Source organism: Myotis nattereri (genome assembly GCF_964212035.1).
Source record: "Myotis nattereri genome assembly, chromosome: 7".
Lineage (NCBI taxonomy): Eukaryota > Metazoa > Chordata > Mammalia > Chiroptera > Vespertilionidae > Myotis > Myotis nattereri.
Window position 1 is genome coordinate 33,211,430 of NC_138082.1, and position 17,668 is coordinate 33,229,097.

The 17,668-nt window shown below is 50.7% G+C and overlaps 1 pseudogene across 1 annotated transcript; it reads left to right on the forward strand.

Moving 5' to 3' along the window:
- The first annotated feature begins 2,174 nt into the window (after positions 1-2,174).
- Positions 2,175-2,954, forward strand: LOC308522473 (small ribosomal subunit protein eS6-like; annotated as a pseudogene). Its single transcript has one exon. The product of its transcript is annotated as a small ribosomal subunit protein eS6-like (transcript).
- The last annotated feature ends 14,714 nt before the right edge of the window (positions 2,955-17,668 follow it).

Consider the following 17,668-nt stretch of genomic DNA (forward strand, 5'->3'; position numbering starts at 1 on the left):
GGTGATGGTGCTGTAATGGTGATGGTGATGGTGTTGTGATGATGATGGTGAAATAATGGTGATGGTGTTGGGATGGTGACTCTGTGTATAGAAAGCTGTCAGATTGCCATGGTAGGGCTCCATGCCCTGTTTGTAAGGAAGATATTCAGTAAATGTTTTTTGACTGAATGGAAGGAATGAGTAGCTTGGGAGTCCTTTTATTCTACTACATTTTATCACCATATTAAATTCAACAGGCTCAATGATGCATAATATTATCAGAGTCCAAACTACATTAAAATAAACATAAAGCAGACTCGCTTTCTAGGACCTGATTTTCTTACTAAATAATGATTTCCTCAACTAATATCTGGTTTCAAATGTTGGAGATTTTGAATGTTTTGCCTCAGTTTCATTTTTTCTTTTGCCCAAATATGGTCTCACCTTGTGGAATGATTCCTATGGCACCACTCAGAGGGCTTTCCTCCTCTGACCCAGCGAAGGTGATCCAGCCCTCCGCGCCGGCTGCTCTCACGTATGATAAGAGAGCTGACCTCAAAGAATCCTTTCTTTTCCCTTGAGCACCCCTTTGGAGCAGTGACAAGAAGGTTCGAGCTGAGTTCTAAAATTAGAATTAGCCGTGTTTAATTAAATCTAGGTGTTGGCAAAGAAGACATTTAAACTCCTAGTTAAACTCTGAGACTGAACTGAAGGCTTGTGACTCTTTCTTGGCCAGACTGTAGGGGTCACCACCCATGGCTGTGAATCAGAGGTAAGACCGTTGCTCGCCAGCTGTTTTTTCCCAACTGAACACCCACACCACACGTTAATGATTAGCCACTATTCTTCCTTTCCTCCCCTTCCAGCCAGCCCTGTTGAGCAATGTCCAGGCTCATTCCACAGATGCTTATGTGAGAGCAAATCTACATTAACTCCAGATGAGGAAAATATGCTCTGAAAGAGAAGGGAATGATTCAGTGTGACAACTGACGACGCAGATGCATATGTGCACTGAAATTATAACATAGCCATGATGCCCACACAGGAATTGTGCTACCGAGGTCACACTGCTGGAGCATGGGACTATACGTCAGCACCATAAACTCCTGGGTAAGGAGTAAATGTGTTTGCATGGTATTTGTACATTGGGCTTTATTAATAATGAGATCTCATTACGTACATATAAGATTTGTGTTGTCCATTGACTTCCTCAAAAATACTTGTTATTGCCCAGCCAGAGTGGCTCAGTTGTTTGAGCATTGGCCTGTGCACTGAAAGGTGTCGTTTGATTCTGAGTCAGGGCATGTGCCTGGGTTGCGGGTTTGAGCCTCAGTTGGGGAGCCTACAGAAGGCAACTGATCAGTGTTTCTTTCTTTCTCTCTCTCTCTCCTCTCTTTCTCTCTTCCTCTGGTTAAGCATGACCTCAGTGGATTAAAAAGAAATGCTTGTTATTGGCATTACTTAAACCAATACCATCAAACTGGGCTGCAGAAAGAGTCCAGTGTTCTAATTGAGGGAAAGAGACAATCTCCATTAAGAACCAAAGAAATCATAACCAAAGTTACTTAATCAAAAGTACATCCTTGACTTAAGTGATTTGATTTTTGGTTATTACTCTTTCACTAATTACTTCTCAAGTGTCTACCCTATGCCAGGCACTGTTCTATAAATAGTATGATTCTCCTTTGGTCATTTGTTACATCCTATAAGGAACTTCCTGCAAAGAATGAACTATTATATGCAAGTTCAAGTTACTGTCTCAAAATCTTATTAAGCAAAGCTACTGCATGAAGTCTACTGTGGAGACATCTTCAACATTCTGCACTTTCATTGCCTTTTGTCTAAACATGTGTATGGTTTCCTACAGTGGAAGCCATTTTAGAAGCTCTAATGACCCTGATGAACTTGGACTTCAGTGCCATTTTATTTCAACTATCTAAATAAAATCTTATCCAACTGATTTCCCTCTGTGCAAACATTTCTCTCAGATGTTCTGCTTCTGACTGTATCTAAGAAATAGATCTGAGAGAACTCGCAAGTGGCCAGGAGTCTAAAACACATATTTGTCATCTCAATTCTGCCACGTACTCAACCTTGTGCAATTCTGAGAGAAAAGATTCCTCCCTTAGAAATGAAGGCTATCCTGGGGTCTATCACCGGGACATTGGTTAAAACAAAAACTGGGAGCTCTATTTCGTGGCGCCTCGGAGGCTGTCGGCAGCTTCAGGATGAAGCTCAACATCTCTTTCCCAGCCACTGGCCGCCAGAAACTCATTGAAGTGGACGGTGAACGCAAACTCCGTACCTTTTATGAGAAGCGTATGGCCACAGAGGTCGCTGCCGACACGCTGGGTGAAGAATGGAAGGGTTATGTGGTTCGAATCAGTGGCGGGAACGACAAACAAGGTTTCCCTATGAAGCAGGGTGTCCTGACCCATGGCCGAGTCCGCCTGCTGCTGAGTCAGGGGCACTCCTGTTACAGACCGAGGAGGCCCGGAGGGAGAAAGCGCAAATCTGTTCGGGGCTGCATTGTGGATGACAACTCAGTGTTCTCAACTTGGTCATTGTCAAAAACGGGAGAGAGATATTCCTGGTCTCACTGATACCACTGTGCCTCGTCGCCTTGGGCCCAAAAGAGCCAGCAGGATCCGCAAACTTTTCAATCTCTCCAAAGAAGATGATGTCTGCAAATATGTTGTGAGAAAGCCCCTGACAAAGAAGGTAAGAGACCCAGGACTAAAGCACCCAAGATTCAGCGTCTTGTTCCTCCACGTGTCCTGCAACACAGACGCAGGCGTATGGCTCTGAAGAAACAGCGTACTAAGAAAAACAAGGAAGAGGCCGCAGAATATGCTAAGCTTCTGGCCAAGAGAATGAAGGAGGCCAGAGAAAAACGCCAGGAACAGATTGCGAAGAGACATAAACTGTCCTCTCTGAGAGCTTCTACCTCTAAGTCTGAGTCCAGTCAAAAATGAGATTTTGTAACTAACAAATAAAGGAGAGCAAATATCAAAAAACAAAACAAAACAAAAACAAAAAACAACTAGGAATGATTTTGACCTTCGACACTGGCAGGTGTTTCGAGTCCATGTGCTGACTGGTGCACATACTCACTGCTGGGATGTCTGTACATCGGTGCTACACTTAGGGAAACCCATCCTATTTCACAACTCCTCCAAAAGTCTTTATTCACTTGCGGCCAGTGACTTCAGTCCTGGGTAACGCTCCTTCAGAAATGCAGTGATGCATTCATGAAGATTTGTCATCCAGATGCCATCCCGGGCATGCAAAGTGATACGTGCACGTGGTGGGGATGGGGGAGGTCTCTCTTCCCGCAAGGTTCCCAAGCTATAAAGACCTGTGAGCCAGCAGCTGCCGGTGCCCATCCCCGCCACCATGTTCTGCTGGGGAATAAACTATTGCTGAGAAGAGCGGAGCCCAAGGGTGGAGCCAGAGATGGAGGCCTCAAGATGATGCTCTAGTAGCTGGAACATCCGCTATGCCTGGGCTTTTACCTAATGAGCCAATTATGTTGGGTGGGAATGTTCTGTTTTGTTTTGCTTGAGGTATCTGAGCTATATTTCTGGCAATATTGGTTGCAACTAAAAAGTCTAGATTTTAAAAGCCAAGATCTTATTCAATCATTCAGTAGTTCTCCTCTTTCTTGCCTCCTTCACTTTCTCTTCGTCCTGCTTCCTACACTCTCATTATCATCAACACTCTCTTTCCCAACCCAGCAAGCCCCCAGGCCATGCCTGCCACGCAGGCTACATCTGTGATCACCTGTCCATTCCCTGAGGGTTCATTAGAGCGTCACACATGGGTTCTGAATTCAAAATATTGCGATGTAGACTCTAGTGACTAGTCTGTTTTGTGATGTAGACTGTAGCCTGTTTACTTCCTGTGGATGAGCAAAATCTCTACCACCTGATTCCTTCAGAGAGAAGCAATGCAACCAGGATGGTACTTAGTCCAAGGCTCTTGAGATTGTACCAGTGTGATGACTGCCAGAATGTACGTTTTCCTTATCTGGCACACACCTAGGTTCATTGCTAATGACTTATTGGCTGAAAACATGCTGGGCCGAGCTAGTTCTGTATAAGTGTAAGTAGAAGCAAAGCATATCCCTCAAGAGTCCCTTGTAATTTTTATCTCTTCATCTAAGAATGTTCAGCAGGTTAAGCTATAGAGTTGTTTGCTCCAATAGGTGCAGTGTGAAGACAAATAGATGTATCACTGAGGAACTAGAAATAAATACCAAATGCTAGCAGTGAATGTTGGGAAGCCAGATTAGCAAATTTTCTCATTTACTATGTAGCAAAAGTAAACATTCTCGCAGATCAGTGGAAACACTTCTTTAGATAGACAATGGATTTTCTTAAAGACCACTAAAGTTATTCAAATACAACATTGAAGGCCATAAAAGTCTTGGAATTAAAAATTCATCATCAAATTAGTCATGAGGGTAATAAAAGGCTAAAAATATCCCAGAAAAGGGAGTGCACATTCTGTTCCATGCCACTCCGTGGGAGGCGCACCGCCGAAGAGCTGCTTCGGGGGAGCCATCAGGCATGAGATCAACTGTGAGTAAAGACGCAGGCGAGAATGTTCCATGGAACCAATTAGGGAACAATGACTGAAACCATTTGACTAGATAGATGCTTTCGGCGGAGGAGTCAGTCACAGGAAGATTTAGAGGCAAAGGTGAGAAGAGGACAGATTGTGAACAGCCTTGAGTGCAAAGCTAAGGACTTGGACTTCTTTAGGGCATGGGGGTCATTGGAGACCTTGGGGCTGGGGCGAATGTGGCTATTCTAAAACCCGCACGGCAGGGCTGTCCATCACATTTCCCGTCCTGTTCAGCGTCCTCTGACACAAAGAGCCCATAAGAGGGTTAGAACCGGAATGGACTACGACCTCAGGTAGTGGGCCGTTGTTTGCGGGAAAGAACTCCAAAGCCTGCTTCTCATAAACTGATTAGGTCATCTGGTCATTGATCAATGTTTCCCTGAAATACACACCAGAACCACTTATGCAACATGGTGTTAACTGTTATAGCAAAGCCCAAATCCTGCCACTATTTGTTTGGCAGAATCCAGGCTAACACAGCGCCAGGCCTTTGAGAAAGTCACAGAGTGTCTTCTTCAAGACGGACCGGAGTGGTGGATCATGTGGCTGAAGGGGACCCTGTGCCCTGAGGGATGCTAAGTCCCCTTCAAGTCCTGCCCAACCCCAGGTGAGCAGCAGTGCAGGTGGGAAATGAGCGCTCAGGGCAAACAAATCCCTCTCCGGGTGATCAGGCTCCCCCGGTGCATGCTTTGGACGCCTTGAGCAGATACGTGGGAGTTATTCACCATTTCCATAATCTGCATAAAAATCAACCAGCGTGCTTTGCAGAAAAACATTTCCTGCATGCAACAGGAGCTGTGTTTGTGGAGCACGGTCTGCAGATGAGCTTTTTCCTACTTCTCTGTTCCTCAGAACAGGGTCAGTGAGAATGAATGCAAATCCACAGGGTTATGAGGTCAAATAAAATATTGGAAGCTACAACATGACTCCACTCACAAAGCAAACTTTCATATGCAAAGGCCTGTGAAGACCTGCAGGAAAGACAGCCACTTAAATGCCTCCTAAATTCAGTGACAAAGAGCCTGCAAATGTCCCGAGGCCCCGGGTGCTGCTGACCTTAGCTTGGCCAGGCCACCCAGATGGAAGACGGGATGGGGCTTCCAGGAGCCCTTTGCCTTCTTTCCTGATGGACATCTGCTAACAAGGGCCCTGACATGGTAGGCTTTGCCGCCTTACAAGCAGTTAGTGAATTGGAAGCAAACACTCAAAACCCTGTGTGATTCCGTGTAAAAAATCACTTGGCAAAACGAAGACGCCTCTGGTAATGCACATCTTCACCTCCTAAATTACACACTTGCTCTGCAACAAACTGGCAGAGCGCCTGTCTGGCCACCACAAAGAATAGCCATTTGCTTACTCCTCAGGAGGATGGAGGTTTGTCCTCGAAATGGGTTTTTTGTACCAGCAGGGGACATTTGAATGCAGGGAACTGGAGCCAGAGTTTGCTCATTTCCCCTTTGGGGGTCATGTTCCTGGAACCCTGGGTTGGCCTGTGGCCCTGTGGAGAGAAGGGCAGGTTTCACCCCGGTGGAAGCTGGGCCCTGAGGCCCACGGCCTGTTACAGACAAGCCCTCATCTCAGCCTGGGACCCCTGGAGAAAGAGGAGGAACAGATGCTCCCCTCCTCCGGAGCCCCCTGCCGGCCCCGGCTCTGCATGGCTGGCTTTATATGTCCATGTTCTTCAGCTCCCGTGTGAGAAATAGTGGGCAGAGGTCCGGGGAAGATGGGCAGTGACAGGGAGCCTCTCCCAGAGCCGCAGGATCGTGGGTTCAGCCTCTTCCTCCCTTTTTCCTCTTCCCCTGGAGGTCCTGGCCACACAGTCCTCCCCGGAGTCAGGATAGATGACTCATGCTCCAAGAATTCTCCACTTCACTTGAAAGACCAGCCAAAGAAAGGAAACTCCCTTGCATCTGGCATCCTTCTGGGGCGCACGGGACCCGCTCTCTCCCGGGCTGGGAGGGGAGGGAATGTTATTCTTCCGCACACAAAGCCGCAGACATATCTGTTTCCTGAGGCTGCTGCTTATTCTCCTGGAGGCTGACAACACTGGGTGAGAATAAAGTTTCATTTAGCCCGGAAACATGGCTAATGTGGATTCTTGGAGGGAAGGCCCGTCAACAAGAAATGGTTCTCAGTGTTCAGTTCCAAAGACTGAGTTTATTTAAAAAAATATTACAGTCGAACCGGTGTGGCTCAGTGGATAGAGCGTCAACCTGCAGACTCAAGGGTCCCAGGTTCGATTCCGGTCAAGGGCATGTACCTTGGTTGCGGGCACATCCCCACTGGGGGGCGTGCAGGAGGCGGCTAATCGATGTTTCTCTCTCATCGATGTTTCTAACTATCCCTCTCCCTTCTTCTCTGTAAAAAATCAATAAAATATATTTTAAAAAATTACAAGGAATTCCTTGTTTATTTCTTAAACAAAATTTCAGTTGGTTGATAACAGGACATGGGCAGGATGCTCCGAAAGGAGATTTTGTGATGGTCACAAATGCCTGTGGATGTCAAGGAACGTGAGTGGACCCTCTCAAGGAGAGAGGCTTCTCACGGACACATGAAAAGAGCAGTCCGTGTGATGAGGGCAAGGACGCAGATTAAAGAAATCTTCCGGCAAGACTCAAAATCTACTTCTGAAACCCCAGCTGGGAGGAGTTGCCGCAGAAACTCTGCATGGTTCCTTGAACTCATGACTGGCTATTTTCTTGCTTGTCAACATCATGCCAGAACCAAAGTAGCCTTGAGAGATGGTGCATGTGCTATGGTTTAACTGGACGGAGAGTTGCTTTGTCGTCTGGGCTGTGACAAGAGCAAAGAGGGGTCCCTGCACAAGTGGCCAGACTCCTGCTCCTGGAGAGAGGATGAGGGGCTCATGCATGAGAGTCATCGGTGGGTCCTGGAATCTCAAGTCGGAACAGGCCTTCATGTTCTGTCCTCCATGTCTCTGCCAGCCTCGTGCATCCCTTCTACAGCATCCGACAGGGACCTTCGGCTGGAGCACCTCATGTTTGCCTGGAGCATCAGTGAGAACAGCAGGAGGAACCAGCTCGCGCTGTGCCGGGCGCACGTACACGTTCAGTGAATGGCTGTCCCCGGGAACGTGACTAACGCAGGACGTTCTGCGCCGCGGCAGAGCCGCACTCTCTCCGGTATTCTGCCCCTTCCACCTGCCCAAGCATTCCCACCGCCTTGTCTTGCTGGGGCTGCATAATTTTCCGCTGATGGAAAACCGTAATTTTCTTAACAGCACATTTAGTTTGCTTTGAAATTCCCAGAGATATAAATATAAACACAGACGAGCATCTTTTTGCATACAGCATGTTCGTTTTCAAACGTCCTTGCTTCAAGAGCACACATTTTCAGCCTAAGGAGTTAACTTCTTTCGGAGGGGAGGGTGTGGGTGAACGAGAATGCCTTGGGTGACACTGACATTCTGAGGCACCTCCTCTAGAAACGACGCCGAAATGGGATGAGGGCAGGGGAAGGAGCAAGAACGGAAGCCAACACAGAGCCCAGGAGAGTAAGCACTAGAGATGAGTTTGCCTGAAGAACCAGATTCTACTTAGGCCATCGGTCCCAGAACCAACCCTGGGACATGCAGAGTCCTGTACCATGTTGGGACCATACAAGATTTTGGCTAAAAGCAAAAATGGCAAAAAGCCTGGTATTTCAAATGGGCAAAGAGGCGTAACATCAAAATGCGAGACGTTTTCATGTCTTCTGTCCACAAAGAGAGAGTTTTATCTGTTGAAAGAAAGAGGGAGAACCGCATTCTACAAGCGGAAGGTGGGCAGCTCCCATCCCTGGAGGCGGACCCTGGGGCAATGGCAAGAATGAGAGCTTTTCTGGGTGGGGGGTGTCACAGTGGGTGTTGACATTGTTGGAGGTGGTGTCACCTCCCTGAGCCTCTGTGGTCCTAACTCATGAGTTCGCCATGAGAATGAGTTACTGGAACAGGCCGGTTCCCACCATTACCCTCCCCATTTAATGAAAACTCTTGCTGTTGAGTGGGCACAGTGGCCCCTCAGTGTAACTTCCTGCCCCTCAGGCCGGGCTCCTCCCTGGGGGGTGCCTGGTCTGCTGCCATGGGCAGGGCTGGAGGAGACCAGCATCCTGGCGGCTGTTCACCTGCTCTCCAAGAGGTTTCCTCCTGCTGGAGCCACGCGCCTGATGGCCACAGAGGAAACAGCGTGCCTCGCAGTCCCCCAGCACTTACGCCGCACCCACTGCCCTGAGAGCTCCGGTGACCAGCTCCTGAGGCTCCCAGCCCCCCGGGAGGCGCGCTCTGCTGTGACCCTGGTTCACAGAGGAAGAAGCACCAGGTGCGCCCACGGCTGGCCTCTCGGATAAGAGTTAAAACGAAGCCCCTGGGTTAGACTTAAATCCAGACCCTGGACCAGCATAGCCAGGTGCCCAACATGGGATGAAGGGAGACAAGGAAGATGGCAGGTCAGCAGGGCCAAACTCAGTCAGTACTTCCTGGACGAAAGGTCTGGAGGAAAACGCCTGGCTCGTCCCACGGGGACCAGCTCATCTCCCTGGACCGCAGGCTCTGCCAGCCTGGTGGCAGGAGGGCGAGGGAGGCATCGAGAGGCAGCGTCAGCTCAGTGACCAGGTCACCTTCTTCAGCGAGAACAGAGGCAGCAGCGGTGCCCAGGGGTGAGGGGATGGGGACTGTTCCCAGCTCTCACAGACCTCCTGCACCCCCTCAAGGCTTATCTGTGTCCCCGATTCCTCGCGAGAATGTGACTCCTTGATGCTGGGACTCTGTGGCTCAACACCTGTCAGAACGCCTGGCCGGCGCAGGGAGCAATAAGCGTGTGCTGATTGACCGAGTAATTAATACACAGGAAGCCAGGACACACCCAGTGTGGAAACATTGGGATCGAACGTGAACTCTACGCACTCACTCCTGCCCTGCGCTGGGCAGGTCTTGGCGGCGGCCCCACCACAGCCTGCATCACCCCGATGGTTCCATATCCACTTCGCCTTCAGCACCACCTCCCTCACTGCTGGCCCCGGTCTCTGCCGTCTCAGCCTCTCCCACATGCCGTCAGGCCCATCGCAATAAACACCACTCCGCGGTCACACTCACCTTCTATGAAGCGCCCCCATTGTACAGCTGGGTAAACTAAGCCAAGGGCCCCCGGAAAAGCTGAGTTCAGCCTGAGTGTCCTGATTCCCAGGACAGTGTCAGATGCCCCCTCCCCTCCCTTGTCCTCCTCTGTAGGTGTCACCACCTGACTCAGAACTGTGCCCACTGAGTCCCCCCCAACCTCCGTGACACCTGGGCAGGGTTTCCTTTCTCTGAGCTACGCAGCGTGGTGGCCAGGGCAGCCAGCTCCGGCCCAAGAGGGGCCCTGCCGTCCCTCATCATCAGCCATGTCCGTCCTGAGGCAGGGCTCCACCGCACAGGGAACCATGACCCAACCAACCGTGGGGAACGAGCGGGTGAAGGGAGGCAGTCGGTGACCTCCGTCTGCCCTTTCCTTCTTCTCATCATTACAAATAAATCGAGTCCTTTCCCTCTTCTTACTCTCTGCGATTATAGTTCTCACTCCGGTCAGAATGCGTGTGGCCGGGAGGAAATGAAGGGGAGCTCTATAAATAACTCCAGCGATTCCAAAGCCATTACGATAAAGGCAGAGCTGGGACACGCGGAAACCTCGGGGGCTGGACAGGAAGAGAGAGAAGCGGGCCAGGCAGGCTGTGTGCGCGGGAGGGAGCCAGCCGGTCTCGGGGAAGCGGCCAGCCGATGCTCCCTGGGGACCCCCAGTTACCCAGTGTCCAGCTTCTCAGGCCAGCCAGAAACGGGAGAGACTGGGTCTCTCTGTGAACTGTACTGTTTCAAATGTGATTAGAATCTTTAACCAGACACCACATGGGCTAGCAGCATCTGACCTGTCTGACCAGCCCCCATTCCTGACCCCGAGGAAGGAAGACATGGATTGTGGGAAAGCCAAGACGTCCATGCACGGCCCAGACACGCCACCACTGCCAGCATGGCCGAGACACCTTGGTTCCCCAGCTTCTGCAGCTGAGGCAGAGAAAAGCACTCTTAGGGTGGGAGGGGGAGGAAGGCAGAGTCAGGGGCGGTGGGGATCGGGCCCCCTCCACCCTCCAGAGTAAAAGAAACAATTGCTGACACATGTATTAGCAGGTGAGCATGTCTCTCCCACCGCCTTCCCTCGCCAGTCCAGGTGGGGCCGTGCAGGCAGGCCTGGGACCAGGTGAGGGAGGGAGGGAGGGCACTGCCATGCCCTTGGGTTGAGGAACCCGGAGGCTGTCATTGAGGCTGGGATCATCTCTGCTGTTCTTTGGGAGGCCCAGGTAAGTCTGGAAGGACGTCTGGCCACCATGCTGCGTGTTTGAAGTCAGTGAGGCCCAGCTGAGATGGGCCAGCAGCTGGGCTGGGAACGAGCCTATTTCCCTGCTCTCAGAAGGGGAGGAGAGGCTCCCCCCGGGGCCTGCAAAGCTAGGGGCAAGTCCTACAACATTTAAGCCTCTGGGACTTGCCCAATGGCTCCCAGTGCTGACAGCCTTATAAAGGACAGTGTCACTCAGCATCGGGGAGGCCACATGGAGGAGGAGCAGCCGGGGCCAACCCAGCCCGTCTGGGTCAGAGATGAACTCCTGATTAGTTTGAGGGTGGAAACCTGGCGAGGGGAGGGTGAGGTGGGCCAGGCGTGGGGGCCGGTCAGGGTTGTCTGCAAAACTGGTGGGACCACCCAGAAGAAGCCCGTTCTGAGAAGAGATTGATGGAGGAGCCTCTTGGGAGAGAATTTTTCCAAAAGAGAGCCAGGGGACAACGCCAGGCAGGAATGGAGGCTTAGTCATCGGAGAATAGCAGACTGTACCCAGCCCAGGTGACCTGATCCAGCCCATAGACATCAGCAGGAATCCTGGGGAGACAGTCTTGGAGCCAAGACAGAAAGAGGGGTCCTCATCACCAACCAGCCTGATCTGGGGACACCAGAAGGGGAGAGGGCTTCGTCCACTCTTCTGCCAGAGCAGCCCCGGCTGTGCTCCCAGAGGGGACGATCCTCCTGTGCAGGGCCGCAGGGTCAGCAGAAGGGACTGGCAGAGGCAGTCAGGGCTGGGAAGCAGCTGGGTCCTCACGGAGGGGCCTGAGCCACACGTTCTTAAGTACAAATGGGACATCTAGAGACTCCCAGAGCCACTGAGAGAGGGGACACCACGCCATCAGGTAACAGCCAGGGACAAGAAAGTATGCGTTTAAGCGTAAGCATTACACATATCTCTTGGTCTAGGGACCAAGAAATCGCTGAGTGCAGAAGCATCCCACGTTGCCCGCGATCGTTGGGAGCATTGCTTCACCTGGCTAAGGCCGGAAGACTCTGAGGGCAGGCACTCGTCTCTTTTATTCAAGGCTCCCTCTCCAGTGACCAGACAAGTGTCTAGTGTGTCTTAGTCATGTCAGCACTTCTGAGTAAGTCTCCCCACCACAGACCTTGACCTCATCAGTTCTCAAGCTTTCGGTAGCCGAGGACCACTTTCTTGAAATAGAACCTCAAGTGGCAGTGAAAGACCCACAACAGGTGAGCATGGAGTTACTCTGACTAAAGGGGAGATAGGGTGAGAGGTCTGTGCACAGCCCAACCTGGTTCCTCTCGGCAGACCCTGCGATTCCTCCAGGCAATTCCTCAGGCTGCAAACAATCCAGTTTGAAGCACAGATAAGGTCATGATATAAACAGGGAGGCCGATGAGGATGCCAATGTGACCTTTCCCTCCAGGGGCATTGAAAACTCTCAGGATATAGAAGCAACGCAAGTGAGTGGATAAAAAAAAGCTGCAGTACACACATCCAGTGGAATTATTACTCGGCCATAAAGTAGAATGAACTCTTACCATTTGAGACAGCATGGATGGACCTAGAAGGTACTGTGCTAAGTGAAATAAGCCAGACAAAGAAAGACAAATACTATATGATTTCACTTATGTGTGGAATCTAAAGAACAAAATAAACAAACAAATGTGAAACAGACCTTCAGATACAGAGAAAAGACTGTTGCCAGAGGAAAGGAGTATCGGGGGGCTGGCTGAAAGAGGTGAAGGGATTAAGAAGTAAAAATTGGTAGTTACAAAATAGTCATGGGATGTAAAGTACAGCATAGGGAGTATAGTCAATAATATTGTAGTAACTATCTATGGTGCCAGGTGGGTACTTGAATTAACAGAGGGAACACTTTATAACCTATGAATGTCTACCAGCTGTGCTGTGCACCTGAAAATAATACAAATTGCTGAATGCAAACTATAATAAAAAATTAAATAATGAAAAATATTTAAAAATAAAGTAACAAGCAGAGTTTGAAAAGAAAAGGAAAGGAAAAAACCTCAGGAGAGGAACGGAGACCCCTTGGGATGGTCTGAATGACGGCTCGGCAGATGGCGAATGCAGAAGTTAAAGTCAGGGCAACCTTCAGTCTACGGTGCAGGGACAGGGCAGAGCCACCCAGACCTGGAGTATCCCAAGCCTCCAGCCAACTTGTCAGCACCCCTCTGACACCTCATAAATATTAATGACCACGGGCTCAGCAGTTTTTGCATATTCCTAATTTCAAGTTCTGCCTCAGTGCTTGCCGGGACAAGGAGGCAGGTTGAATGGAGATGCAGCCCTTGCAGTTTTAGGAAATGCTGAGTTTAATTCTATTACTATTTTATGCTTCCCACCCAGACGTCAAATTTTGCATTTATATGGAGTTATTCCTGACTAGGTCTAGTGGCAATGTCATGATGTCCCTGTCAGGACACATCCCAGGCAGCTGAGGTGAGCCTCCCTTCCTTCGCACCGACGTCTCTGACGTTTGCCAAACCTAATCCAGGCAGCAAGAAACTGACGTGCGGGAGAACCAGCACCCTGGAGTCCACAGACCTGGGACCGGATCTCAGCTGCCATTGTCACCTGTGAATGTCGCTGGTTTTTACAAGTCACTCGGTTTCTCTAAATCTCGGTTTAACATCACTAATGTGTGGGGAATAAGACCTACATCGATTTCCTATTCCTACTGTAACAAATTATCACAGGTGTGGTGCGTTGAAACAAAGTTATTACCTTACAGCTCTGGAGGTCATAGTCTAAAACGGGTCCCCCACAGTTACAATCAAATTATCAGCAGGGCTGGTTTTTCTGGAGGTCCTAGGGGGAAAATGTTTCCTTTCCAGCTTCTAGAAGCTGCTCACATTCCCAGGCTCCTGGCTCCTTCCTTCATCCACAGAGCCTGCAATGGCTGGTCCAGTCTTTCTCATGTTGTGTCACTGATTCCTGCCGGCTGCTTCCATTGATAAGGGCCCTGTGCTCACACTCAGCCCATCTGGACTTCCATTGATAAGGGCCCTGTGCTCACACTCAGCCCATCTGGACTTCCATTGATAAGGGCCCTGTGCTCACACTCAGCCCATTTGGACTTCCATTGATAAGGATCCTGTGCTCACACTCAGCCCATCTGGACTTCCATTGATAAGGGCCCTATGCTCACATTCAGCCCATTTGATGATCTAGTATAAGCTCCCTATTTTAAGATAAACAGATTGGCAACCTTGACTCCTTTCTTCCATGTAAGGTAACAGGTATCGCCAATGCAATATGTGTCTCACAGTATGGTGTTGAGGTTGACCTGAGGGTGGTTAGTACAGGGCTGGACATACAGCTGAGCAGCCTTTCCTGGAAGCTGGGTACACTGGGACACGTCAGCCCCCCAAAGCTGGAAGGCATGCACCACCTTGCATTGACCCTTAGCACCTGCTAGTCCCAGTAAAGGCTGCCATCCAACTTGGCCCACCTAGCCTGCCAATCTTAGGACAAAGCAATGATGTGCCACGGTTCAGTCAACCTCCTGTTGCCTTTGTGTGCATGGAATCAAAATGACAAACACACTTTGGCGTTTCCCATCCTCTCCATCAGCGGCAATGGCACTGAGTTGGGTCCCCACTGCAACTCCAGGACACATCGGACATACAGCCACGAACCTCCCCTTTTGACACTGGGAGCCAAGCCTGGAGCAGACCCCGACCCCTTTATATGGTCTTGGGGTAACTCAACCTGACTACTAGGGGACACGTGCATGGCCTCTTCCCTGACACAGTGGGGACACAGGAAGCTCCACTTGACATGAGGTGCCAGGCAGTACAATAATCCCAGCTCAGTCTCTCCTCGCAAGGGCTGTTCCCACAGGCCTCAGGAGCTTTCCCTCCAGCCTCCCTCGTCCTTCACAACCTGAACACTTCCTCCTGGCAGGACCGCTCCTCTCCAGGCGGCCTTTCTACTCGGTGTGTGCACACCCCAAGCCAACAGTCTGCAGTCCTCATGCGACCAAAGGCTCTGTGCAGACTCTCACTGGAGTGTCTGTGGAAATGCACAGACTCTGTAGAATTATTAATGATCTTAGCTGCAAAGCATGGAAGACATAGGTTTGGTCACATAAATGACTGAGTTAGAGGGGGCTTGCTTGGCAGGCAGTGTGTGGGGGGCAGGGGGGAGGAGTGCATTTGGACGAGGCTAATGCTGGGTTTGAGTCACTGTCCACCACTCTAGAACTGTGTGACCCAGAGCGAGTTATACTCGAACTTCAGCTTCCTCCCTTGTAAATTGCTGGCAATAACCGACTTTGCAGCAGTATAGCTAGAAAGGAAAGAGAGAACACCTACTGAAGCCACCACACCTGGTACCTGACTCTGAGTACCTATTGCTGTGTCTCCAATGACCCAAGCATGATGGGCTCACACAACCATTTGCTTCTATCTCTCAGATCTGTGCCCCAGGAACCCGGGTGGGGCCTGGCCAGAACTGCTCTGCTCCTCGGTTGGCTGATGTCTCCCGCAGGGCTAAGCTGGGGGCTGCCCTGGAGGGTGCAGGGCACCTTGAGAGCAGTGGATCCTCCTTACTCACGTAGTTACGTTCTATAAAACCCCACAAGCACAGGGAGCACTCTCGGAGCCCCGGCTCCCAGGAAAGGGCAGGGTGACTCCCGCAAGCCTCTGCTCCCGGCATTTCTGCTGACGGATCAATACGTAACCTTGTTTCGTGCTTCTGTTTAAAGACACCTTATGAATATCTGTTTCTTCAAAATAATTAATTAGATGAAATACAATTATTAATCAGAGTTAGAATCCAGCAGTATTTCTTCTAACACTAAAATGTTGGCTGAGAAGGGTTTGAGCTCCGCCTTCCCCTGAGTAACGGTCCCTGTGAATTTCTCTGGCGGCCAGACCCCCAGGGCGCTGCCCACTACACTGGGTTTCACATTGCTCCTCATCCCAGGAGTCCACGCACCCAGTCGCTTCCCCACCTTTCTGTAGCGTCGTCATGCTACTTGAGCAGCGACCAGAGTGGCCGAGTGGCCTCATGTACGGATGGGCACGTTTCCTCTTCCTTGTTCTCGGTGGATGTAGCATGTTGCTGATGCACTAACAGTGAGCTCACAGCCCACAGCCCCATCCCTCAGGCCTGAATGGAGCTCATGGACACAGGGTTCTCTCCAGGAGGCACCCCTCAGGCTGCCTGAGCTCAGGGACACTAGGCCGAGTGCCAGCACTGCGCTTGGGGCCACTTCAATCAGCCAAATCACCAACAAAAAGCACAAAAACGGGCAGAGTGGACCCTGAAAAGGACGCTTGTTTGCGACATGAGCTGAAACAAGGAAGCAGAGTGTCACCTTGTGGGACCTCAGATGAGGACCTGCCCTTGGGCCACTCAACGTTCCCCTCCTCTCTGGGCACAGCCACGAGTGGCCACAAGGATGGTGCGAGCACTGACTTGGAAGTGGCAAAGCAATTTCAGTGAGCAGGAGCGTTCACACGCCCAGAGTGTGTGAGGAGGGGACCGACTTCGCTGGTGTCTCTGCAGGACAGGCCGGAGAGCTGCACCGGCGGGGACTGTCCACTGTGACCCTCCAACACGAGGGCCTGCGGGTGACTGGACCTTGTGCTTCCCCCAGAGCGGGCACGCAAGGGGAACAAGCAGGAAGCTGCGTGACCTTTCCCGACCGAACTATGGAGGTGACACGGCCACTTCTGCCATGACCTGTGGGTTACAAGTGGGTCCGGGTTGAAGGAGAGGAGAATTGGCCCCCACGTCTCGGCGGGGGAGATGTTACGCCATCTTTGGAAAATACAGCCAGCCAGAGTGTGGGAAGGAGCAGTAGTTATTATTTGATACAGAGCAACAACAACAAAAGCCGTTTCAAGCAGACACCCACACGTGTAGAAGTAATTACTCAGAAAGATTGCTTCTGCAATTATGTCCTGCCTCCCAGGACTCTAACTGCTAGTGCGCCTCGGCCGGCTACATCTTCAAGCTAAGAAGAGCGGTGAGGAAGCCAGGCAGCCCTATCACCCAGGGTTTTACATCCAACTAGGACACAGCTGGGTCCTCACCACGTGTCAGGAATCCACGCCTGGACCACGGTGATCTAGGACATGGGTTTACTCAAAAACAAGCACCCGGAGGGCCTGTGAAAAAATAACACAAGATTTGCCAGTCCCTGCCTTGAATCTATGAATCTGAAGGTCTACAGTATTTTTTACAAACACTCCAAGTTACCCTGGCACAGCCACTAGAACAGGTACGCCTTCTGCAAGCTAGGAACTGGGAGGACCCACAGCCCAGCATCGTCACTCACTCGCTCCTTCAGGCGTCACCAGAGATCCTGTTGAGGCAGATCTAGACCCGTCCACATCCCCAGGATCTACTGAAGAGGACGGGACTGATGGCCAATGCCCGGCTCCCCAGCCACCAGGAAGGGCCCTGGGTCTCCCCAACTCTGTGACAGAAAGCGGGAGAGGAAGGTGAGATGTACCCCAATCAGCCTTTGTAAATCCTCGTTTAAAAGCACCACATTATCAAGGGGCATTGTGGTCAGAAGACTGATGCTCCCCACAAAAGATGTCCACGTCCTAATCCCTAGAACTTGTAAATATGTTAACTAACATGCAGGGGAGTTTAAGGTCAAAGATGAAATCAAAACGTGCCCCATATTTTACCATCATTAATTTGTCATGCTGGGACAAAGGACAACACACGTTTGTCACAAGTAGGGCTT